We start from the raw sequence: 12,220 nt of genomic DNA, 5'->3' as shown, positions 1-12,220 counted from the left end.
CACGTGATCATTGCCTCCAGCCAGCACCCTCATCTCAGACGTTGGGAAATTCAGAGAGAGAGTGGGAGTACGTCAGCAGGGCCACGTGCAGAGTCTGTGTGGCAGGGGTTTTGGCCGTTCCCTATTTGTGAGGAGTCCCCAGCAATTTGCAGGCCTCTTCTGGAAAATGCAGGCGGACGTCTCTAGTGCTTATGTGAAAGCTTGTTCACAAACCTTGAAAGATACAGATGTAGCTGACAGATAGATGCATAGATAGAAAAATGTCATTAAATCAAAGCTCCAGGAAAGGTTTGGAAAATGCCCTTTATTGCATAGGACGCTTCTATTGTCATATGATGTTAGACTGAGTGCCGGTCCCTTCATCCTCCTTCAGACCACGGCATTCTGTCTGCTACTCTCCCGAGGGTCCTTTCTTCTCCCTGGAAGGGATAAAGCAAATGAGGTAGAACAGGAAGAGACAAGAAGCACTCCAAGCTCTGCTGGTCAGGGTTACCCTCCAGCATTGCCTTAATGCTCAGAGCCACACACACCACAGTGAGCTTGGCTCCAGATCAACTACCACGCCACGAAGGTTCTGGAACATTTCCATATCTCGGGGGACCTCGTTTCCACGTGACTCTCTTTCCTATTCCCCTTTGTCACAGAAGGCTAGGTCCAGTGGTCAGGGTGAGATCTCGGCTCAGGCCCAAGGCTCTCAGACCTCAAAGTTCTGGTCCTGCAAGGGCCCCTGTCCTCTCTTGAGACCACTCCTGGCTCTCTCTGCCGAGAAGGAGCTGCTGGCAGTACGTCCTCTAAGAGTTGAGGTCCATCGTGCAGACCCTGAGAAAACTCCTAGGAAAAGGCTCCACCTTCTTGTTTACGTCAACAGAGGTCAATGCCTTTGTTAGTGCTGGGTGTGTCCCATTTGATGCAACTGCAGAGCCATTAGGTCAACCAGCACATGTGTGCGGCCCCTTCCCTTAGACTCCTCTGGGCCCTCGTGACATAGGCTCAGAAGACTGCCAGCCTCAAGCCTTACCTCTTCCAAGGGACGGCCACACCGTCTTCCAGGATCTTCTGTCCCATGAATCTCAGTTGCTGTTTGGAACTCAAAGGAGAGAAAAGACCCTGCCTGCGGGGTCTCTTTGGGCTGGGGCCTTCCCCCGTGGGCTGCTCTCCCTCATTCTCCTTTTCTTCTTGCTTCTCTTCATCCTCCTCCTCCTCCTCCTCCTCCTCGTTCTCCTCCTCCTCCTCCTCGTCCTCCTCCTCATGCGTGCTCTCGGATTCCACATTGCCCATCCACTGGGCCATGTTGAGATGAAAGACACGGCAGCTGAAGCCCTGCAGGACACTGAACTTCACGTGCTGCTGGAGGATCTCCAAGGTGGGGAAGACCCGGCAGCAGGCCATGCACCTGAAGCCGGTCTCCATGGTCAGCATCCAGTCCGCTGTCTTGGCGCTGGGTCTCTCCTCGACGGCAGGTGGCCCTGATGGGCTGCCTGGCTCTGCCCTTTCCTCATACTCTTTCTCCTCCCCAGTGGGCTCACTGTCAGACAGGAGGCTTTCGGTGGACACATCAGAAGAGGGGTCAGTGGCTACTGCACACACATCCTCAGGAAGGGTCACTTCTTCTATCGTCAGCTGCTTTTCAGGCAACTCCAAGGGTTTCTTTGTCTTCCAGGAGACAGCGACACCCTTGTTCACTTGTACCTGCATGGAGTATATTTTCATGCCCCTTTCCTCTTTGTCTGGGTGCAGATAGTTCTTACAGGGTGAAGAGGGTGAGGAGGAGACACAGTGTGATGGGGAAGCGGTCTCTCCTTCTTCCTGATCCTGGGCTAGGGGTGGTCTAGGCTGGGCAGTGTCTCGATGAAATCTCCGGATTCCTGAAAAAGGAAATGAAAATCATAATAACATGCATGGGCCATGCCGGAAGCTGAGGGAGCAGGTGTGGTAGACGAGAGAGGGACATTGGCACGACATAGCTATGTCGTGAGCTTGGTGTCTGTTGGCCGTAGGACGGAGTGGTGTATCTGGTGTCATCTGTGGGCTTTTCATGTGCGTGGGGGGGGGATACTGGAGCGGTGTCTGTATACAGGGGTGTGGAGTATGGTGGTGAGGGCTGTAGTATGTGAGGGATGCGGCTGGATGCGTGTACGACGAGGAGTGTGAGTTTGGGAATATCGGTGGTGCATTCCTTGTGGAATGGGGCTGTGGTGCAGGAGAGTACTGTGGAGCACGTGCTTGGGGTTGATGTGCACTGAGAAGGGCTGTGCCTGGAGGGCGCGTGTATGTGTGAGCTGTGTGGACCTGAGCTGGATGGTCCTGCTCTCAGGCTGGAGGTGTATGATGCAGAACTCTGTCCTTCTCTGGAAGCAAAGGCAAAGACAAAGCCTATATTTTCCTCTGAAGATGCTTAATCTGGTCCCTCTTCCCTCCACCTCAAGCCCAGACCTTTCCGGCCCCTGCTCCTTGACTTCCCCACCATGGTAGTAGCAGTATTCACACACAGACACCCAGATTCAGCTGGCATCCATGCCCTCGGAACAGCTCAGCCATCCTGCCCAGGCTCCTCCACAGAACCCTCATCACCTCTGATGACCCTGGATTTCCTCTCAGCCTCCCTGTGATCTGTGTGCCTCCTGCCTCACAGCCAAGCACCCCCTCACCTGAGGAGCCCCGCGCCCTTACCGGTGTAGCTGAGCTTGCACAGAGTAGAAGTACAGAAGAAGTATTTAGAGGCAGAGGATATTTCCCCTGCCCCTGGGCTGCAGCCTTGGGCCACCACAGTGGATCCAAGCCGAGGGGGATCCTCTCGTGAATTCGAGATTCCTGAGGGAGGAATGAAAGGCTCAGGGTGGGTTCATCAGTCCTCTGTCCACAAATATTTACTGAGTGTGTGACACGTGTCAGGTGCAGTGAATACACACAGTTGAGAGTGTGGTTCCCAGTGGATCCTCCAGGATTTAATTCCAATCAATACTTATTCTCTCACTGTCTAGTTGGTAATGTAGGCCTCGGTGGTGACTGTGAGTGTGTGGGAAGAGTGAGTGATGTGTATCAGTTAAGTCTGTGGTAAGTGTGGGGTTGGCATGGGGAGCACAGTGCAGACGTGTCTATCTGTGTCTGTGGCCTTGGTGTGCATGGTTTCTGTTCACAAGTCAGGAATTCTGGGACATGTAACTTTTCCTCATTACATGGTGTGGCTTGTATTTATGGTGCATGTTCATTCATTCATTCACCAAGATTCAGTAAGCAGCTACTCCTGTGTATCCGGCACTCTTCCATTGTTGTAGTCTTTGGTAACGCTGCACATTCTAGTAGGGGAAGACACACACTAAACAAAACTACAATAACTATATAATACACCAGCTGGTGGTAAGTATATAAGGGTTGCCAGACTTAGCGAACAAGAATACAAGGCACCCAGTTAAATTTCAGTTTCAGATAAACCCAGAATAATTTTTTAGTGTAAGTATTCCCATGCAGTATTTGGCCTGACTTAGTTTTAGTGTAAGTAGGGCCCATACAATATGTGGGACATACGGATACTGAAAAATTACTTGTTGTTTATCTGGAATTCAAATTGAACTGGATAGCCCATATTTTCTCTGGCAATCCTGACATGGGTTACTGAGACTGTGGTTTACTGTGGTTTGTACAAAGCGGGTCTGGCATTACTCAAGAATGTGTTACAAGTGTGGTGTGTATGACACGTGACTGGATCTTACAGAGGTGTTTAGCGATGGCTGAAGTTAGCTGTGTTTGTGCAAGAGTTGAGGAGATACATGTATATATAGTGTGTGTGTGTGTGTGTGTGTGTGTCCTATATATATAGTGTGTGTGTCTATATACATATCTCATCTCCAGCGTTTGGTGTTGGAGGAGAGGATTGTGATACAGGTGGGTTGTATGAGAACGTAGTACAGGAGGGATCCGTGTATATACCTCCATGTGCTGTGTGTGGTTTACTAAGGAAGTTATATGTGGGGTGTGTGATATTTTTGCTGCATCAGAGTGTACATGGGTGTATGAGTTACTGTCTCATAAAACACCCCTAACAAGAATTCTGTATACACTCTTACGTACACCGAGTGTCAGCCAGGTCCAGGCAGGGTGACAAGAACTTTACCATGCAGACTTTATATCTGGTAAGCACTCTAACCCCATTCATCTCGCTCTTCTCTGCACTACCACACACACACACACAGACACACACACACACACAAACACACAGGAACATAGATCAAAATATTCTGAATGGTCAGGTGCAGTCATTGCCTTCCCCAGCCTGTCCCAGCCACTGCCTGGAAATCTGCCTGCTGTGTAGAGCTCCATTCCCAGGGCCCATCCTACAGTCTCCAGGGCCCTGGGCCTGGTAGGAGCTACTGGGCTCTAATCTGGGGCAGAGGCCTCTAGCTGGAGCTCTGGGGTGACAACCCCTCCCCCAGGGCAAGCTACTCGCCTACATTTAATGCACGCAGGCACCACGTGGCCGGTGGCTCTCAGCTCCCCACAGGACCCTGAGGACATTTCTCACCCCCGCTCACGTGGTCTCAGTCTCTGGAAAACCCTTCCCTTCCCTTGATCTCCTTTGGGAAATTCTTCCTGTTGAAGGAATAAATCCTCCTTGCTTTCAATATGACACCATCCCTAGACAAACAATCTTCTTTCAAAGTACATTCCACTTGTCAAGATATTTTCAACAGGGCCTTCAACTCATGGGGCTTCTCTTTCCACTTTGGTAAAAGAGGCCAAGCAACTCATGGGTCTCTCTCAGCATCCTTGCATCCTTCACATCCCCCACCTCATGACCCCAGGGAAAGATCCAAGAGAATAAGAGAGAAAACGGGGACTGAGAAAAGCTGCACCTCTAGGTCTGTGCAAGCAGGATGCAGCCTGCTGTGAGTCCGACAAAGCTCCAGGCCTGGCTGCGCTAGGAGAGAGTCCTCAGACCAGCGGAGCTGACCTCCCATCTCCCAGGGGGCATCTGGCCGTTCTGTGCCGTCTCACACCAAAGGGGACCTCCGGATAGATACGGCAGCATCAGTGAGACAAGGTCTCTCGCTCCCTGCTTCACAGGTGACACGTTCTCAGTCCCCCGCTTCCTAGAGAAGGTTCAGTTTGGCAGAAACCCATGTGCCCCAGACAAGTTGCCCCCCACATACCTCCTCCGTTCTCGGCAGTTTCCTGGGACTCTTCATTTTCCAGATGTTTCCTCTTTTGTCGCCGTTCCATCGTACCAACTAGAAGTCTCCCTTAGAAGATGCCTCAAGAGATGTCCAACTCCTCCTCTTCCCTACAGGTTGGCCCTTCTTGGCTCTTGGGCAATCCGTTGAAATGATTCAATACAAATAAAAATGGTCAAGTCTCCTAAATGGCTGAAAAACTTGTACCACTTAGTGAACCAGCAGTACTGCCTAGTGCTCACCAGCGCTGTTATGTTTGCAAGGTTGCCAGGCACACAGTGGAATTCTGTGACCTCAGTGCTGACATCAGAGCATTCGGTGGACCTAGGTTGAGCACAGTGTCTGCAGTAGCACAGGCCCCATTTTCAAGAACAATTCCTTTTTCCCAGCTGAACCTTTCCCGTGAAAGGGAAAGGTTCATAACTTATTTATTATAAATTGTATCATACCATGTCTATTATAAAATTCACATTTTGATTGGAGATCTTTTAAAGTCTTTTCTAGAGAGATTTAATATGAATATTTTAAATGGTCTCCAGTTTCCCACTGGATTATTGACATTTTAAACTCTGCACTTCAATTTTCCCTCAATACGTGTAATTTTGTCATGGCTATTTCTGTACTTAAAGATGAGGAACTATATACTTGATTTCTTCATTTTTTCCCCATCTCTTTCCAAGGTACTGCATTTGATTGTGTCTTGCGACTGAGTGAAAAATGCTAGTCCTTGAGTCAAGACATTGGGCCCTTTAGCAAGTAACTCAACCTATCTGGGCTTCAGCTTCTGTATGTGCGATCAAGAGGCTTGGACTAGCTGACTTTTCAAATGCTGTGTTTCTTTGATTCACTCTCACTTACTGATCTGCTCCTTAAGAAGAGGGTCTGTTCTCATAAAGTAACAACAGTCTTTTCCTAACCTTGGGTTGGGCGGAGTTTAACTGTTCGTACTCAGTTTGTTAGTTATATTGCCTTCTATGTATGCTTAGCTCTAAATAATTTATATGGCTCTTGTGACAATTTTTAGATCTTCTTTTTTTCTTATTTTCTTTTACAGTTTCTAATTTGTTATCGCCAGTGTAGAGGAGCCTGATTGAGTTTTAAAATTTATTGATCTTGTATGTGTGTGCCTTGTTGAACCGTCTTATTAGTTCCCGCTAGTTTATCTGTGGGTTCTTTTGGGTCTCCTAGATAAATGAGCATATTAAATGTAAATAATGTGTTCTTTGGATAAAGTTTATTTTCTTGCATCTCTCTATATAGAAGCAATATGTTGAATTGATTTAAATATTTAAATACTTACATACCTGTTATCACAATCTAACATTCTTTATCTTATTTTCTTTCAATCAATATTATGTTTTCAAGATTTATCCACGTGAATCCATATAGATCTAGGTCTTTGATTTTTGACTGTTTGATATTATTTGATCACATGCATATAGCATCATTTATTTTCCATTCAAGCATTATTGGACAATTGGATTGTTTCCCTCCCTTCTCTAGAACAAACAATATTTCCTAGAATATCCCTGAAGATGTCTGACAGTCGAGAAGGGCCAGGCTGCCCGAAGGATTGCTACTTGCTTTTAGCCACCTTCCAACAGGCCGTCTCCAGCCAGCAATTTGAAGCACAGCTGAAATGAGAACTGCCCCAAATGTGAAGATCTTAGGAGCTTCCTAGAAGGTGGGAGGTTAATGATAGGCATCCTGCTGGGATCCCAGGGGAGTCTGAGCTGGCCTGAAGCTCATCTTCCTCCTCCACCTCTCAAGAGAAATGTGGAGGAAAGGAGACTTCAAAAACTGTGAGCAGGCAGAGGGAGAGATATTGGGGGCCGAAGCTGTAACTGAGGTCTTGGAGTGGGCTGTGAGCACGCAGAGCCTCTAGAGAGCCAGGCTCTGCCTTCTGAGGACTTCTCCCCTAAGGCTGCTCATAATTCACGTGATACTAGCCATATAGAGCCGACTTGGCCCACACTGTCACAGAAAGCCTTATCAGAATCTCTTCTTCTTCATACACTCTTGTGTCTGTTACTTGGTTATTGCCTTTGGTACTCCACTGATGTGAACCACAGTCTCGGTGGGATGGAGGACACTAGTGACCCATCTTGCTCTGTGGCCTCAGTCCACAGCTTGAGGGTAAGGGAAGAGGCCAAATGAAGGTTAAGAAGGAAAGATGGAGTTTGAAGAGAAGACCTGAGTTAAGGGTGTCTTCTCAAGTCCTGATGACTGAAATGTAGCTCCAGTACCTGAAGTCCTGCTTGTTCTCAAGGCAGACCGCGGGGCTGGGTGCACTCAGTGAAGGAACTGTATACACTTAGTATTTCCTTGCTTGCTCACACTTGCCCTCCTCTGATACACCCTCTGCAAGACTGGTCTTCCCCTGAAACAACTTTCCACCTGCTACTGTCATCTCATGAACATTTGCTTCCCCTTCCTAGTGCCCCCCTAGAATGCCATTGCAGCCAATTCATAATTTGATAATCATGCTTCTTACCATAGTCTCAGCAACTTCTGATAAATTGTATTCACTTTATTCCATAGTCTTCACCCATCAATAATCTTCCTTAACTTCCTAGCCGCAGGTTAACCCATTTGGAATCTTTTCTTTTTCTTTCTCTTCTTTGACAAATCCTTTCTATTTTTTAAGGTCTTTTTCTTGTCTCTCTACCATCCTGCCTTCCTGAACTTCTTTTTTTTCCATTTAAGTAACCTTTCAATCTCCTTCCCCAGTTTCCTCATAAACATTGAGAGTTTATTCCTCACACGTTAGACAGCGGTTTATGAATTGCCAGGCATAATGGACTCAGAATGAGTTGGCAACCCCGAGGTACCTGTCTTGCTGGGGAGCCACAGGTGAAGGGCTGGCTGCTGGACACATGTTTGCATGGAGTCAGGCTGAGTGGCCTCAGGGTGTTTGCCCTGCACTTGTGTGTGTTTCTCCCTAGTTGGTTTCCTTGTCCAGCCACCTGTGACCTCCCTCCATCCAGCCCAGGGAATCCTTCTCATCACAGGGGTAGGATGTTTGTCTCATTTTCCATCACATCCTTTCCCCAAAGTTTGGTTGTGAGTTGTTCCCATTCCAAAGACCTTTCCTCTTTGAAGAGAAAAGAGAAAATCTTTTCTCTCCTTTCCTCTCACTTCACTTCTGCTCTATTATCTCCTCCGTCCAGAATGGCCCACTGACTCACATGGGTGTAGATCCGAAGATGGCAAGAACTGCCAGCAATTCTGAGATAATAATACGGATGGATCAGGAAAACTTGAAAACATTTATCCCGCCACATTAAAAAAATTTGCACTTCCAGTGTATTCAGAGTCTCAGTGTAGAAACACAAATGATAGAGAAATTGAATGACACTCAAATTTTTCTTTCCTCCTTTCCTGATTTATTCTAATCCTCCATGCTAACATGATGAACTATTTGTTAGGTAAAGTTTCAGACATTTTCTACCCATGCACACTTTTCTTCTTTTCACATAAGAGTGTGAACTAGGTCACTTTCAACATGCTGTGATTCTGTGATTCACTGTCTCCCACCGTGTCATCCACTGATAAAGTCATCTGTTTCACGGAGAACTATTTCCAATAGCTAATAGCCAATGTCTGTGGAGTGCTTACTCTGTCTCGGTTTCTTGTAACTACCTTACAGATCATTGGTACAACGAACCCATGGACCAGGTACAATTATGACCCCCAAGTGACAGATAAGTGCAGATAAGTACAAATAAATACAGAGGCCAAGTGACTTGCCCAAGACACTGGAGCAAATCAAAATCCATGCCTCTGTAATCATTTTGCTCTATTGCCTCTGTCTGGGAGGCTTGATGATTTGGCAAATAAAACCTTAAATAGCATGTTCCATTTTTATATCTGTGACACAAGCGTGGGGCTGTGATATGGGGTAACTAACCTGACTACTTTTGAAAACCCTTATGCACCTGGATGAAAGTAAGCCAGGGACTGCAAGCTATAGATTTAAGGTTTCTTACCAACTTTTAAAAATAGCTTCTTGAATGCAATTTACGTAGTGTCAAGTCTAGGATGTAGTCCAAATAGTAACAGAAAAATGGAGATATGTAGAAAAATACTTAAAGTTGACAAGTATTGGGAGTGTAGTATTTTGGGGGCCAGTGTGTAGACCACAGGAAAACTTGCTGTTTCCATCCCAAAGGGAAGAGCCCTACGTTGCAACTGCCAAGGTCCCTGGGGCAGTAAGTGTGCTCACTGCTTAGTAAAGAAGCATCCTCAGTTTGATAGAATCATATGGGAGCCTTACATTTGGTTAGCAGTTCTACATTCTTGATGTAATAATATTTTCAGGGTGTGGGAGGGTATCAAGCTCTGAAAATACCCTTGGAGAGATTTGCTTATTAAGTTTGGCTTTTTCAATCTCCCTACTACTTCTTGACTAAACACCAGGCGGTTTCCTTCACTTTTCAGAACCATGTTGTTTTTTCCCTTGCCTAATGAACTTTGAAATACTTTTGGATGATCTATTAAGTTTGGGAAAAAACAAACATCTCTTTAAAGTAAGGAAGATAATAACAATGACAAGTAGAAAAAGCTCTAAAACAGAGAATATCCTCCATTCTAGCCAATGACTGGGAGTGGAAAGTGCGTGCTCGCTGTCCAGGATGTAGAAATAAAAGCTGAGGAGGCGCTGAGGCGTCTCCTGGATCTCTATGAGCCTCCATCATTTCTGAAGGGTAGGGTTGACAGATAAAATATAGGCTGTTTAGTTAAATATGAATGTCAGAAAAACAACAAGTATATTTTTAAGATAAGTATGCCCCAAATAGTTCATAGGATCTACTTATACTAAAAATAATGACTTATTATTCATGTGAAGTTCAAGTTTAAATGGGTATCCTGTACTTTTATTTACTAAATCTGACAGCCCTACTGATGATCCACAATGGAGGCAGTTGAGGAGCGGCACATGCTGGCTCTCGGACAGTCAGAAATGGCTTCAGCAGATCCAGGTACAGTATGAAATTCTTTTTGGATGTAGCTCAGAAGCCATGGCCAGCCCTTGACTGCAAGTACTGCCTCGGGTTTCCCTGAGGTGGGGTAAACCTTCCTCTTAATGGCCTTTTGGTAAGTCTGGAAGACCATATCCAAGGGGAGCCCCAAAGTCAGTTTCATCCTCACAACCATGTTTCCAATTCCTGGAATTGGCTGCATGTGACTCACAAGAGCTGAGGAGATTTGTGGAAATTGGGAGTGTCATAGCTTGAACCCTTTGTAGGTAAAGTTTTGGTGTTCTGAGAGTTTTAACAGGAGCAATGTGAAAGACTCCAGGTCCCCAGGTAGATAGAAATAATCCTGTTCTACTTCTGTGTATGTGACAAGTCTCTAATAGTTCAGAGAGCAAGTATCTGGTCTTAGAAAGACTGATCCAAGCTTGGATGTTTCTGGCGACAAGGCAAGGTCCTGAGTTTCAAGTTCACCTTTTATGGTTGAGGAGACAATAAGGTGGTCAGAAGGGAAATCATGGAGGAGACCTTGGCTTCATCCATTGTGCAGGCTTGTATATGTGGTTCTATGTAGATTGTGTTTCAAAGTTGGAGCTTGTTTACAACTATGAACATTCTCCGATGTGCTTTTTGGACTTTCATTCCCAGAGCGTGAGCAGTGCCGAGGCTCTAGAAATGCCATGGATACTCTGAGCTGTCAGTGGCATTTCCCAGGTACTGTTCCCCTGGTGCCGCTCTTAGAAATGTCCGAAGGGATTATCATCTGTCTTGTGGCGGGTCCTAGCATTGTGAAATTAAGCTGCTGCACCTGGCTCAGAGGATTTCGGATGCGGTGGGAGGAGTAGTAGTACTACGACTATAAATTGTATCACAGCATATCTATTCCATCTTGAGAGTGGGGTTGGGGGGTTATGAAGGGGGGCTTTTATTGTACTTTTATACACTGTACCCTTGAAACTAATTCAATTTTTTAAAATTAATTAATTTATTTTGGGCTGCATTGGGTCTTTGTTGCTGCTAGCGGGCGTTCTCTAGTTGCAGTGAGCCGGGGCTCCTCTTGGCTGCGGTGCACAGGCTTCTCATTGCAGTGGCTTCTCTTGTTGCGGAGCATGGGCTCTAGGCACGCAGGCTTCCGTAGTCGTGGCACGTGGGCTCGGTTGATGTGGCAAACGGGCTCTAGAGTGCAGGCTCAGTAGTTGTGGCGCGCGGGCTTAGTTACTCCGTGGCACGTGGGATCTTCCCAGGCCAGGGCTCGAACCCATGTCCCCTGCATTCGCAGGCATATTCTTAACTACCGCTCCACCAGGGAAGCCCAATAATTCAGTTTTTTATAAAGAGATGTTTCCTAATATTATTCCAAAATTTTAAAAATATGTAGTTGGATAACACTATGAAAAATTAACTGATATATTCTTTTATTATTTCTCTTTGCTCCCTGGATTTTTTTTTCCTCATCCAGTCAGCTAGGCACTGTGAGCTCACTGCATTAGGAAGGGAAAGACTCAGCAGAAATGAGGGAGAAAAAAAGAAAATTCTCAGCTTTGGAATGTTCACAACGGAGGCCACAGTAGAAGACGTGAGAATTCTGTGAACAAAAAATAAATGTCGTCTCAAATGCAAAAAAGTATTCTCTGCACTGGGAGGCAGGAGAGGGAGGGAGGGAAGGACTGAAGGAGAGAGATCAGTGTGGCCAGGGACATGGAAACTGTGCTTGAGGACGATAGGCCCAGGAAGAGAATCAGAATCTGGAGAAGGTTCAGCCTGCCCATGATCATTGCCTCCAGCCAGCACCCTCATCTCAGACGTTGGGAAATTCAGAGAGAGAGTGGGAGTACGTCAGCAGGGCCACGCGCAGAGTCTGTGTGGCAGGGGTTGTGGCCGTTCCCTATTTGTGAGGAGTCCCCAGCAATTTGCAGGCCTCTTCTGGAAAATGCTGGCGGACGTCTCTAGTGCTTATGTGAAAGCTTGTTCACAAACCTTGAAAGATACAGATGTAGCTGACAGATAGATGCATAGATAGAAAAATGTCATTAAATCAAAGCTCCAGGAAAGGTTTGGAAAATGCCCTTTATTGCA

General features: G+C 46.4%; 1 long non-coding RNA gene across 1 annotated transcript; it reads left to right on the top strand.

The window, feature by feature from the left end:
* The first annotated feature begins 9,791 nt into the window (after positions 1-9,791).
* LOC309797351 lies at positions 9,792-11,672 on the top strand. Its single transcript, XR_014292605.1, has 3 exons — positions 9,792-10,150; positions 10,793-10,858; positions 11,604-11,672. It is a non-coding gene; the product is annotated as an uncharacterized lncRNA (long non-coding RNA).
* Positions 11,673-12,220: the final 548 nt, after the last annotated feature.

Source organism: Mesoplodon mirus, assembly GCF_964341445.2.
Source record: "Mesoplodon mirus genome assembly, contig: HAP1_SCAFFOLD_330, whole genome shotgun sequence".
NCBI lineage: Eukaryota > Metazoa > Chordata > Mammalia > Artiodactyla > Ziphiidae > Mesoplodon > Mesoplodon mirus.
This window is presented reverse-complemented; position numbering and strand designations above follow the sequence as displayed.